We start from the raw sequence: 12988 nt of genomic DNA, 5'->3' as shown, positions 1-12988 counted from the left end.
TGGGATGGTTTTAAAGATTATAGTGGGTGCTAGGGGAGCGACTCAATGGATAAGATCACTCGTGTAAAGCATGAAGACCTGGGTTTGGATTTTGAACATCCAAGTAAGGAGGTGAGCATGACTTGCTCATGCCTGTAACCTCAGTGCTGAGCGAGGGAAGTGCGGCTAAGATGGAGAATCCTTGGGTTTGCTGGCTTCTAATCTAGCCAAGAAAAACAAAAAGAACCAGAAGCTTCAGGTTCAATGAGAGGCCTTGCCTTAAAGAAATCAGGAAAAGCAATAGAAGAGGACACTTGGTGTCCTCCTCTGGAGTCTGCATGTGTGTGTGCATCCACACTTGAACACCACGTACATAGGCACCACCACCAGGCCACACAAAATGCAATAGCCCTGCCGTGCTTCTCCCTTGCTAATTGGAGAATTAGGAGAAGGGAGGGAGGAAGGAAGGAAGGAGGGACAGAGTGGGGGGAAGAGAATGTGGGAAGAATTTTTGAAGAATTGTAAGTTCTGAAAGGGCTGTCTGTGTGCAGGGATAATTGCATCCCACTTTGAAAACCCGACAGGGCCTTTCTGTGAAGTACCCAGTGGAGCACCTTATGAGGAATGCTCCTTAGATTAATCCTTTTCCACGGTTGCCTGGAAACGGTAATCTCATTTTCCTGGCCCTCACTCTTTTTCTCTTCCGTCTGTTGTTGTCCCAATTCAGTCGAAGGGGTCCCTGTGCCTGCCCATGTGTTTCGGAGGGGAGGTGCATTTTCTATCTGTGGACTTGGAACCCACTATTTTCTAATTCATCATCTCATTTTATCTTCATGCGAACCCTGAGATGCTCACCGTTCCCCTTGCAGGGACAAGGAAGCCGTAGCTCAGAGAAGTTGAGGAATTTCCCTCAAGTTTATAATAGACAGCAGAACTGGGTTTCAAATGGTTTGCTTTGGTTGTGATTCCCTTTGGATAAAGTTGAGATGACAGCAGTTTCTTGACTTGAGCTAATTTGAATCTCTGACAGTCGCCCCTGCTTTCAGCCCTGTTCTTATTTCTTGACCTACTAAGCAATATCTGGTACCCAGACATTGACCAGGAGCTGCTCACACTCCGGGATGATGAATGATTCTGGGGTGGGGGCAAAGGATCAGAAATCTGCATTCACTGAACCCTAAGCTCTGATCTGCTAAATGGCCAGAGGAAAACAGTGAGTGGGAATGCACTCAGGACAATATGGCACCATAGAGAATGTCCCAGAAGTATAAAGTTGAATCTAAACTGTGATTCCAATCTCTTTTAGAGATTGTCTTTTAGACAATCATTTAGAGCCATGTCCTGTGAGGGTTCATTTGGGGCATGTTGTCACATGCTGGTAGCCTAGCGCTCCACTCTCAGGGGACTTCTTATACAGACAGTCTCACTAAAAACAACAGACCTACAAATAATACAGTGTTCCTCACCCAAAAGGTGTATGGTCCATCAAATTCGGTGCTAGTTTAAACTGTCATTTGTGAGCTTTTACCTATCTTGAAGACAAATTGGATAGAGAATCCACTGAGGGAAGCTGGTAATCTAGCACGGGTCATGGTGAATCGAAGAGAAGTCTAGAACCATCCAGCCTCTGCCAGGCTGATCACACCACTACCACCCTACCAAACCCAGCACTACTGAACCAGCAGCCTCTGCCATGATGACCACGCCATGTCTACTCTACTGAACCCAGAACTACTGAACCATCCAGCCTCTGCCATGCTGACCACACCATCTCCTCCCTACCTAACCCAGCACTACTGAACCATCCAGCCTCTGCCATGCTGACCACACCATCTCCTCCCTACCTAACCCAGCACTACTGAACCATCCAGCCTCTGCCATGATGACCACACCATCTCCTCCCTACCTAACCCAGAACTACTGAACCATCCAGCCTCTGCCATGCTGACCACACCATCTCCTCCCTACCTAACCCAGAACTACTGAACCATCCAGCCTCTGCCATGATGACCACACCATCTCCTCCCTACCTAACCTAGAACTACTAAACTATCCAGCCTCTGCCATGCTGACCACACCATCTCCTCCCTACCTAACCCAGCACTACTGAACCATCCAGCCTCTGCCATGCTGACCACACCATCTCCTCCCTACCTAACCTAGAACTACTAAACTATCCAGCCTCTGCCATGCTGACCACACCATCTCCTCCCTACCTAACCCAGCACTACTGAACCATCCAGCCTCTGCCATGATGGCTGTTAAGAAAAAAATAATAAGAAAGGGGCAGCTCTGCTGGTGCAAGAAATCCAATTAGGTCAAATCAAACCAAATCAAAATGCCTATCATTTTATTAAGTAAGATGCTCTTGGGTGGCCAAGTTCATGGTGGGGAGACAGGAAAGCAGGGAGCCCATGCAGACCCCAAAACCACGTGTTTTTCCTCTGGGAGCCCACCTATAGGAGTGATCCCGACCTGGCATGCTGGGATTTGGAGTCCAGACCAAAGCAACTCCCGGCCAGGGAGGCTGGGATGGATGCCAGGGGCTGGAGGCTATGCTCCCAACTTAACACTGACCACACAATCTGCCAATAAACTCAGAGCTTCTGAACAATGGGCGGGGAAAACTACTACTGAGTCTGACAAGCCCATTCTAGAAAAAAGGAGAGTGAGGCTTAGGAAGCCACTTATTAAAAATGAATCCATCGGTTTAATTCACAACCAACAGCAAGTACATCTAATCTCCGACCTCACAAGGCTGCACATAGCTTGGGAGAGCTATGAATAAAAACAGACACAGTATAGTAAACTCACTGCAAGCATTATGAGGGGTGTGTGTGTGTGTGTGTGTGTGTGGTGACTTGACTCAGGTATAAACTCACATTAATGCACATGTAATCTTCCACAGCTTGACTCCATATATGATATTAAACCATTTAACAAAGTGAGAGAAAAATGCATGCATTTTATTTCTTCTGAAGAAGAGACTTGAATTCCTTTCTCTTATCCTCTGCCTCTACCTACCAGTTTCCGTCTCTTGTAGACCAGACTGGCCTGGAACTCACAGAGATCTGCCTGCCTCTGCCTCCCAAGTGCTGGGATTAAAGGCATGCACCACCACCCCCTGGCTAAATTAATGCTTTTTTTTAAATGTGCACAGATGTTTCTTACCACATTAATTATATTAGGAAAAACCTGTCAAAACATATAAAGGATCATCAGAATGGTTGGGTAACAGCAGTCTTTGGCTCAGGGGAATATTATACAGCAATGAAATCTGATTTTATATAGAAATTATTTAAGATAAAATTAATATGTTCAGGAAGCATATACTGCTACTTACAAAACAAGTCCTGTGGAATTAGTTAAATAACAAGGAAATACATCATCTTAGTACATTCCATGAATCTGTCAGTTCCTTTATGTTTATCGATCAACTCAGTGAAGATGAAGTCTAAATCCTGTTAACCTTTAAAAAATAAAGTCATAAAATGATTCCAAAATTCACATGGAGGTGCAGAAAACAGAGAGTTGGAAAAAGAAACGATAAAGCATATCTATTTGAGTATACTCTAAGGCTATAGTTCTCAAAACTGTGTGATATTTGTAAACTGACAGAGATTTGCATGATGGAACAGAATAAATCCTTCGGAATAAACTCTCATATAAGTCAAGGCAATCTAGTAGGAAACGAATCTGTTCAACATGCTCTACAGAACAATTATACAAGGGTATTCAAGGACACTGTGACTTTCATGTCACATACAAAACAACTCCAAATGACCTGTATGGAAAACTGAAAACTGTGCAGTGTTTAGGAGAAAATGCTTTATGAATTGGATGTTGCTAAGGATTTCATCATCAACCATAAAATTGAAAAATGAGGAACTGAACATTCCAAAGGGAAAAGGGTCCTTTTCAAGTCACTATAAAGCCTATGAACAGGCATGATGTAAATCACTGGAAATAGGAGCCAGGCATATGCACCGTCAAAAGCTTATGTCCAAAATATACAAAAAGCCCACAGGTCAATAACAGAAAGATAAATAACCAGTATAGATAAATATTTGAACAGACACAAAAAATACAAAATGTCCATGTGAAAGTCATCAAGGAAAAACCAAAATGGAAAATCTTTACAGGACTCAAAAATTCAGAGTATGCTAGGACGAGGTGTTGACCAGAATATGGAACCATAAAACTCAGACTTTACTGGAGGCAGCACAAAATAGCACAGCCACTTTAGAAAGCAACTTGACAAGGTCTCAGTTAGATAGTCTCTTACTTCACCACCTTGATATTGTACTCCTAGGTTTTTAACCAATAAAAATAGAAACATCTGTCTACAAAAAAAAAACTTATGCAAGAATGCTCATAATAATTTTATTAGAAATAACCACAGAATAGAAACAACCCAAATGTATATCAAAAGGGAAATTAATCAACAAATGAGTGTATAATTACTGAATAGAATATTTCTTATGAATAAAGCACAGCAAGAAAAATACATACGACAGCAATGAATCTTTAAAAATGGATACTGGGGGGGCTGGCTCATTGTGTAAAATGCATTTCTGTTGTGGGATATTTTGATCACATTCTGATGGTCCCGAGACTCTCAATAAAGTTGCTTTGAATCAGTGGGTGCAACTAGCTACTAGCTGACCAAAATTAGCCATAGAGGTTTTGGAGGACCAAGGACAGATAGAGAGACATAGGCAGTAGTAGGGCGTAACTTAGAATCTCAGCCATTTTGGATCCAGGATAAGAGAGAGAGAGAAAGAGAGAGAGAGAGAGAGAGAGAGAGAGAGAGAGAGAGAGAGAGAGAGAGAGAGAGAGAGGAGGTCATTGGTCATTTCTCTGCCATTTCCCTGATCATTCAGGTTCTTATCCCAATATCTGACTCTCAAGTTTTTATTCATAAAGAGTAATTAAATAAATGTTTCATTTGCCTAAGTATGAAGATCTAAATTCAATCCTCAAAGCTCCTATAAAAAAATAGGGCAGAGTGGCACATTCTTATGACCTTGGATCTTGGGCAATACGGAAAGGCAGATCTCTGGGGCTCATTGGCCAGCCAACCTAACGGAGAGGGTGGGTTCCAGGGCAACAAGAGAGTCGGTCTCAAAATACAAAGCTAAGTCAATAGGTGGCTCAGCAGATCAAGTACTTGAGTACGGTTCCTGGAACTCAAGGGTCCTGGGTAGTTGTTCTTTTTGACTTGACACACCTGGGAAGAGAGGGCCTCAGCTGAGGAATCACCTCAGTCAGAATGGCTGGTGGCATGTCTGTACAGCATTTACTTTCTCGCCAATTGATGTAGCAGGGTCCAGCCTACCGTGAATAGTACTATCCCCAGACATGTGGGTCTAGGCTGTACCACAAAACTGAGAATAAGCTAGAAAGAGAATTTGGAAGCAGGCCAGTAAGTAGTGTTCCCTCATGGCCTCTGCTTCAGTTCATACCTCTTTTTTCCTGCCTAGAGTTCCTACCCTGACTTCCCTCTGATGGACTGTAATGTAGAAATGGAAGCTGAAACAAACTCTTTCCTCCCTTGAGTTGCTTCTGGTTATGCTGTTATGCAAAAGAAAGTAACTGAAACACCACGTCAAGGTGGGAGGAGATGACTGACTCCACAAAGCTGTCCTGAAGCCATGGCACGCACATCATGCACACACACAATAATGATACATGAAATATTAAAACAGAAAAAAATAAAGCAAACACTTCTTGGTGAACAACACCATAGGTGATCCCTGCTCCATGCTCATGTAGATACACACACATACACACACACACACACATACACACACACACACACTTCTGATACCCTGCAATATGCAGAACCACCTTAGTGAAGATGACTGATATCTTAGAAGTAGCTGCAGAAAAAGGAAAGCAAAGAACAAATGGTTATTCAACGAAATAAGATTTTGAAAAGTGAAAAAAAAAATTTGAGACTGTCTTCTGTAGCCTGGTGACCTTGAACTTTAATTTTCCTCCTTCTAGCTCCCGAGTGCTGGGATTTCGGGTATGGTCCACCACAGCCAGTTCATTTGGTGCTGAGGACTGAACCCATAGTTTCACGCATACCAAACAAGCACTCTATCAACCAATTTACATACACAGCTCGAAAAGTTATGTATTTACAAAAGCAGTATTACCAGACATGGTGATGATCACCTGTACTCCTAGTGCTTGGGAGGTAAAAGCATAGACCACAGGACACCTTGTCTCCAAAACATGAAACAAAATGACACACACACTTTGTTGAAATATCAAGTGGTAACCCGTGAGCACGCACAATTTCCTATGCTACCAGAAGGAAGGAGAATTGCGAAGGAAAGCGTGTCAAATTGCTATCGAGAACGTAATCAGATTCCAAACAGTGATCATCTTTACATATGGGTGCCCCCAAACTCAGCATAAGAGCTTATGGCTGCATGCCTCATCTTGGAAACTTAGGGAGGGAAATCCAAAAGTTAAGGAACAAGATCCCTCTGTGTTGAAAAGATAGGATCAAATTAGCAAGTTCATTTAGCTGGGAGCTTCCCACCGAGTCTCAGCTGCTGGGTTTATTCAAATCCCACACCACCCTCTCACTCTCTTGCTGCCCCCAGAAAAAAGTGTCTTCACGTTTTACAAAAGAGCCACACAAAAACTTCATTATAAGGAGGATAGGTATGACTATATAGATACCCAAATATATGTAATAAAGTAAGCATAAGTCTTCGTCTAAAGTTTTAAAGTTTTGGCGTGTAAAATCTCAGCAGCATAGCAAAGTGTAATCTTTGGGCTAGGCAACTCCATTCAATTCGCGCTATTTATATAACTGCCCAGGGTTCACATCAAGCATATATTTTCCCCAAAATGTCTTTTAATTTCAGGTTTGCAATTCTACTAAAAAAAAAAAAATCAAAGACACCTAAGAACATTTTATGACTTAAAAAGTTTCCTTGAAATAAAACCTACTGCTGGAGATCTCCCCTCCCATATCTTATCAGCTCTACTACCCAGTGTGAATAGAATCACCCAGAGTCTCAGTTTAAAAGAGAGAGAGAGCAGGAGAAAGAAAAGAAAACCCTTTACTACTGTGGCTTCCTTTCATCCTTTGCTGGTACTTAGGGAAACGCACACTGTCTGTTTAACACATTCCCCGCACACCAGGATAATGAAGCACATGGGACGTGGAGACTTAATTCCATGCCTGTTTCTTTATTTGAGGAAAGAAAAAGAAGCCCTCGTGCACCAAGCCGAGTGAAGAATAGACTAGTGTAGCTGGGAGCGAACAGTCAGAAACAGGTGTGGCGGCGGAGTTGGGAGATATCATTAAAAAGCAAACCGAGGAGTTCCAGTTTAGGATCTGAGGCGATCGTTGATTCAAATCCCTCAAGGGCTTCTTCAAAGGGCTTCTTAAAAAAGTTGCATTGTCTGAGGAGTTTGGGGTGAGTGTGTGTAGATGTGTGTCTGTGTGTGTCTGTGTGTGTGGCGCAGGGGGGAGGTGAGTGGATGGGAGGGCTGTGCCCACCTGAAGCATAGCGGGCAAGGCAGCTGTGTGCTCACTGTGAATAGCTTCCTAGTCAGTCTGAATAGATCCAGGTAATTATGTAATGGGGTTTCTAGCTTATGGGTTAGCTTGTTGGTTCTCTAATAGTTCAGCCTCAGGAGCTGTCACTAACACCCTTCCTGAGGTGGGCGTTTCTCTCCTTCCTTACCTCTCCCCCCCCCCCCCCCCAGATCAGGGCTGGTGAACCCTGTGTGCTGTCAGGTCAGACACTGAGTTCGGTTCTGTTGTCCTCTTATCTATGGTTGCTGCCTTTTAAGCTCTGGCTATCCTAGTCAGCAACTGCAACTCCGCCTCCACCAGCAGTGGCTAGGCCGCAATAGCCAGCCTGAGGGAATTCTGTTTCCTTAGGCACCAACTCTTTCAAAAACCACTAAGAGAACGGACTAAATCTCTGTCCCACTAAAGAACTCAAGATTTAAAGGCTGAGGTAGAATCCTGCTCTCCAGAGCTCCTTCCGTCTCCCAAGAAGTCCTCCCGCTTTTGCTCGCCCCTTCTTATAAACCCTTCTCCACCTGGCTCCTCCCTACAACTTCCTGTCAGCTAGCGGCTTATGGCTGACTTAGCCTCTGGTGAATTTTATTTAGTCAAACACGCCCTTGCATCATTAAACAGATGTCTCTGAGCACAACCAAAAGTGGCACACCTTAACATAATATTCTACAGCATGGATCCATGCTCCCTCCCCAGCTCTGCTGCACTGGGTTAATCTTGCCAAGTCTATGTCCTCAAATGAGAGCTTCTGCATCATAGGACTGCTTCGTTAAATTAGGTAATTACACGTGACAGCTGTTAACCCCCCAGCGTGGATCATCTCACTGACAGCCTAACTAACTTTAACTAACTCCCTAACTAGCTTTAACTAACTCCCTAACTAGCACTTGAGAACTTTCTACACAATGTTCTCCTTCAGGTCTGAAGAAGTACCGGAATACTTCTCTGCAGGAATTGTAGCAGAGTGTCTCAGACCAGGTAGCTTACATAGTAGACATTTATTGTCTACTAGACTAGAGTCCAGAAACCCAAGATGAAGGTAGTCATCCAGCTCCCGCCAGCCACACCTCTGACCTTGGCATTCAGATGACTACCTTCCTAAGACCTTTTCCTGTGCTGAAGCACGCTGTCTCGAAGCCTTTTATCTCCTCTTAGGATATGGCAATATTAATTTTTGTCCTTCCTTTGGAGAACATGTTAAAAATTAGTCTTCTCTTTAAAGGTGTGTTCGCAAAATCGGGTTAGGTCTTAAAATTACAAATGGTCAACTCAGCCCACCACAGTTACTAATCCAAGGTTCCCGCTTTATTAAGTGAAGAGGAAGGCTGGAAATACCTTCCTACCTTCTTCTTCTCCTGATGTCTTTCTCCTCTATGCATCTCGTGTGACTAAACCCAAGTCCTGAGACGTAATCTGTTATGAGCACTTAGTGTACTATGTTCACCACATATGATACATACATAAATATGAATATATGCATGCATAGGTACACATGTACATACACATGGGCATTTACAGTTGTCCCTACAAGTATAGAGTTCACTTGTGTGTATATGCATACTGATATCTTCCTTGATCCTTGGTTTTTCTTCCTTGATTCTTGGTTTCATTGCCCATGCTCAACCATGCTCTGAAAATACTGGAAAGGTCCAGAATAATTTGTAAGATTTAAATGTGTGCCCTTTCGATAGCAGGATGACATCTCCCACCATCCTGTCTTGCCCAGGATATGTGGCATCTGTTTCTGTCATATCTATGCTGGAAATGTTAGCAACCCATTGGGTAGCTCTCTAGATTATGGGATGGATGATGAGTTCCTTTTGCAAGTGACTCTGGTCATAGCCTAATACTATGTCACAGTTTATATGTCACCTTCCTCGCTTTGTCTCCTCACAGAAGCACTGCATCATCTCACATCACCACGGTGGGTACCACATTGAGATATGAGACAGGGATACCACTGTAGCAAAAAGAATTTCTTATCTTCTCCTGGTGACAAAATGCCTGAAAGAACAACTTGAAGAGAGAAAGAGTCCTTTAGGCTCTTTGTTTCAAAGAGCACCGTCCCATGTGCTAAGGTAAAATATTATGACAATGAGAATACTTGTAAGATGAGACCTGTTCAACACACACACACATGGGGAGGAGACAGAGAGACAGAGACAGACAGACAGACAGACAGACACACACACACACACACACACACACACACACACATACAGATTCTTTAGTTAGTTCTATAGCTTCAAGACCATCTCCAAATAGTGCCACTAGGTAAAAACCAAAGTCCCAACTTACAAGGAGAGAAATTTCATATTCAAACCATAACAACCACTTTCACAGAGCTTCTTGTATAGTGTGTTGTGATTTATATTGTGATCTCATTATTGCTAAGTTGATAAACTAAATACATCAAAGATATGAAAAAAATAAAAGGAGGCTCAGTGCCATGTATGACTTCAAACACCCAGTGAAATGCATTAAATGTGTTCCTCTGGATAAAGAGGAACTATACACATGTATATGTATATGATCACATGCTTGGATAGAGAAATATTTTTAAACTGTCCATCTCTTCATTTAAGTTTCCATGGGAACAAGGGTGACACTCGTCACCACAGCGCCCCAGGTGCCTAGAACAGAGTCCTGAGCTAGTAGATGCTGATGAATCATTCCTAGTCCCTGAAAGGTTTGAAGCCTCATCCCAGTGTTCATTATTTCCTAAAACCAAGGCCTTTGTCTGCCTACCCTCTCTGCCTTGCTCAATTGATCTTTTTCTGGTAATGAATGTTTTCACGGGTTGGCATTCAGTCCTTTGAAACTGCTTGTGTAGACGACAATTGAAGAAGTTAAAGGCTTATGTTGATCCAGGAGAGGGAACACAAACACACCTCCTTTTAATTATGAAGCCACAATTAATGGGAAGAAAGGCACCTGAGGAAAAACACAAAGCAGAGGCTGAGGCCAGATGCTAACAATGTAGTTTCTCTCTTTGAGAATATCTTTCCTGCACTCAAACTTGGTTTGATAGGTTCGGCTGCCTTGACCATGCCTTCAGGCAAAGAAATATGATTAGTATGTACCTAGGGGTGGATTAAGACAAAATAAGGGGCCGTCAACGGGATCTGTCCAATTCTGTCTCTCCACAACTCCCTCTGGGTAAATCCTATAGCTTACACCTGTCCAAGGCAGCAGAAACCTAGACCGTCACATCTGTCAATGGCTACCCAAATAATTAAAGCCATCTGTGCCCAGCATCCCAACACTTCTTGGAATCAGTGTTCGGCTCCATAATTTCTCCAATGAGAAATAACTCCAGAACTATGATGATTAAGTCAGTCCCCCCTTTTTAGTTGTTGTTTGTTTTTAATGAAAGAATAAGGTCCTAGAAAGATAAGTTCTCTTTGATCCCTCTGGACCCCTGTCACCTGCAAGGCCCCTTTTTAATAGAGCAGCTGATGTGTTCAGAAAGTCAAGACCGAGCTGCAGAATCAAGCTGGAAGTCAGTGCATACATTTGCCTGGATTGTCTGTTTCAGTGCGGGGACGCCAACCCTACCTGCTCTCTTTGTGCCGGCTGGTGATGAATGTGTTGACGGATTGGAATGCAGCCAAACACCATTTCACATTGAGCCTTCTCCTCCCTGGGTATTAAGGGGCCACGCAGAGCAGTCTGAGAGAGAACAATGTGTGGCTAAGAGCTCAGGCTCTGGAGTCCAACACCAGAGTGAGAATCCAAGCGAGCCTTGTCGTTTCCTTAACCTTGGGCAGATGACTTGAGTTTGCTGCATCTGCAAAATGGAAATAATAATAATACCCACTTCATCACTTACGGCAAAGATGAAGTGAGAAAATACGAGGTAGACACTCTCTAGACTTCTTGGCCCATGGCGGGCGTGCCACAATCCTTAGTGACTGCCGTTTCTGTTACCATGGTTGTCACAAAGCCCTGACCTTACAGCCTCTCCTCAAAGTTCTGGTTTCCACTTTAAGAGGACAATTGAAAGCTATGTGCTATGTTCAATAGCATGGTCCTGATGTTTAGTTAGACTTGATGGGCTGTGGGAGCTTTGGCATGAGGTGGCATAGGTAGCCAGAGCCATCAGCCTTTGGCTATTCACTTAGGAAGCAAACTTCATTAGACACTTTGCATCTGCCAGATGTCATGCTAAGTGCCTTTTCTCTCCAGCTATTGTCTAATCCCCCGGAGAGATCTGCGGGGTCACTGATGTGAATTCCACTCCCAATGTGGCCTTGACAGTATGAGAGTCGCGTGCTTTTTTGTCTTTGTAGAATCCCTTTGATCACCTGGCCTCTGCTATAATCTGATGCAATCCCTTTGTTTTCACGGAATCAAATTCATCCCCTTCCAGATGCTACAGGGACATTAATTTAGATCCAGGATGGACCAGTGCCACTGGTTACTGAGATTACTATAGCATGACCATCTTAATTCTGATGAGCTCACACTGAGGGGAAAGGCGCCCCCTCTCTCTGGCTCTCAACTTGAAACTGCAAGAAAATTTGAAATGAAATGTGGGGAGTATGTGAGTTTTAAGTTACATGCACCAGGGTTATACACACCTCAAATAAATACTAACATGGACCTTCTTGTTTGCTTTTTTGTTTTGGGACAGTTTCCTAAATCCCAGGTACTTGCTTTGTGGCTAAGGATGGTCTTGAACTCCTGACCTTGCTGCCTGTACCTTCAGATAAGCAAATACCACCACACCAAGTTTAGTCTATGCTGGGGATAAAACCTAAGCCCCAAGCAACTACTTCACCAACTGAGCTACATCCTCTGTCCCCCAAAAAAGCATCTTTAAAAATGAAGAAAATCAAAATACTCATGAAGTGAAAGAGGAGGGAGTGACCTCTGATAATATCTTCTGGATCCTTGGATGGGAAAGAGACTAAAAGTAGTTAAGTAAGGTAATAAATCATAGTCATAGGCTACTTGGAATTGAGCAGCCTGCTAAATCCACTCTAGCCACCACAATTAGGTCAACAGAACTCCGTGTTTCTTTACTACATTATATAAGAATGCAAGGTTAGAACAAAATGTTTTTCCTTTTGTGCAGAAAGCCTTCTGCATACTAGCCTTATTAGGACCACTAAAAATCCTCTCTAACACAAGCTTCCTCAGCTGCTTATTTAGCCATTCATGTGTTCGTAACATATCTATGTGTTTCTAAAACCTATCCAACTCATCTTCCCCTCAGATTTTAAATTCAGTTAACAGTTAAATACAGCTACATTCAGCCAGTAGTTCATGGTTTGTAAAGGAAAACACAGTCATGTGGGGTTGGGAATAGGTTTGGTGTTTCAAAGGTTTGTGCCAGGCCATCAGCTCTGTGACTGTGGAGCTCCGTTAACTCGGACAAACTATTTGTCTTCTTGAACCCCAGTTCCCTTATCTATAAATGAAGAAATAACAGAAAAAGACAAGAGT

The sequence above is a fragment of the Microtus pennsylvanicus genome, chromosome 3 (genome assembly GCF_037038515.1).
Source record: "Microtus pennsylvanicus isolate mMicPen1 chromosome 3, mMicPen1.hap1, whole genome shotgun sequence".
NCBI lineage: Eukaryota > Metazoa > Chordata > Mammalia > Rodentia > Cricetidae > Microtus > Microtus pennsylvanicus.
This window is presented reverse-complemented; position numbering follows the sequence as displayed.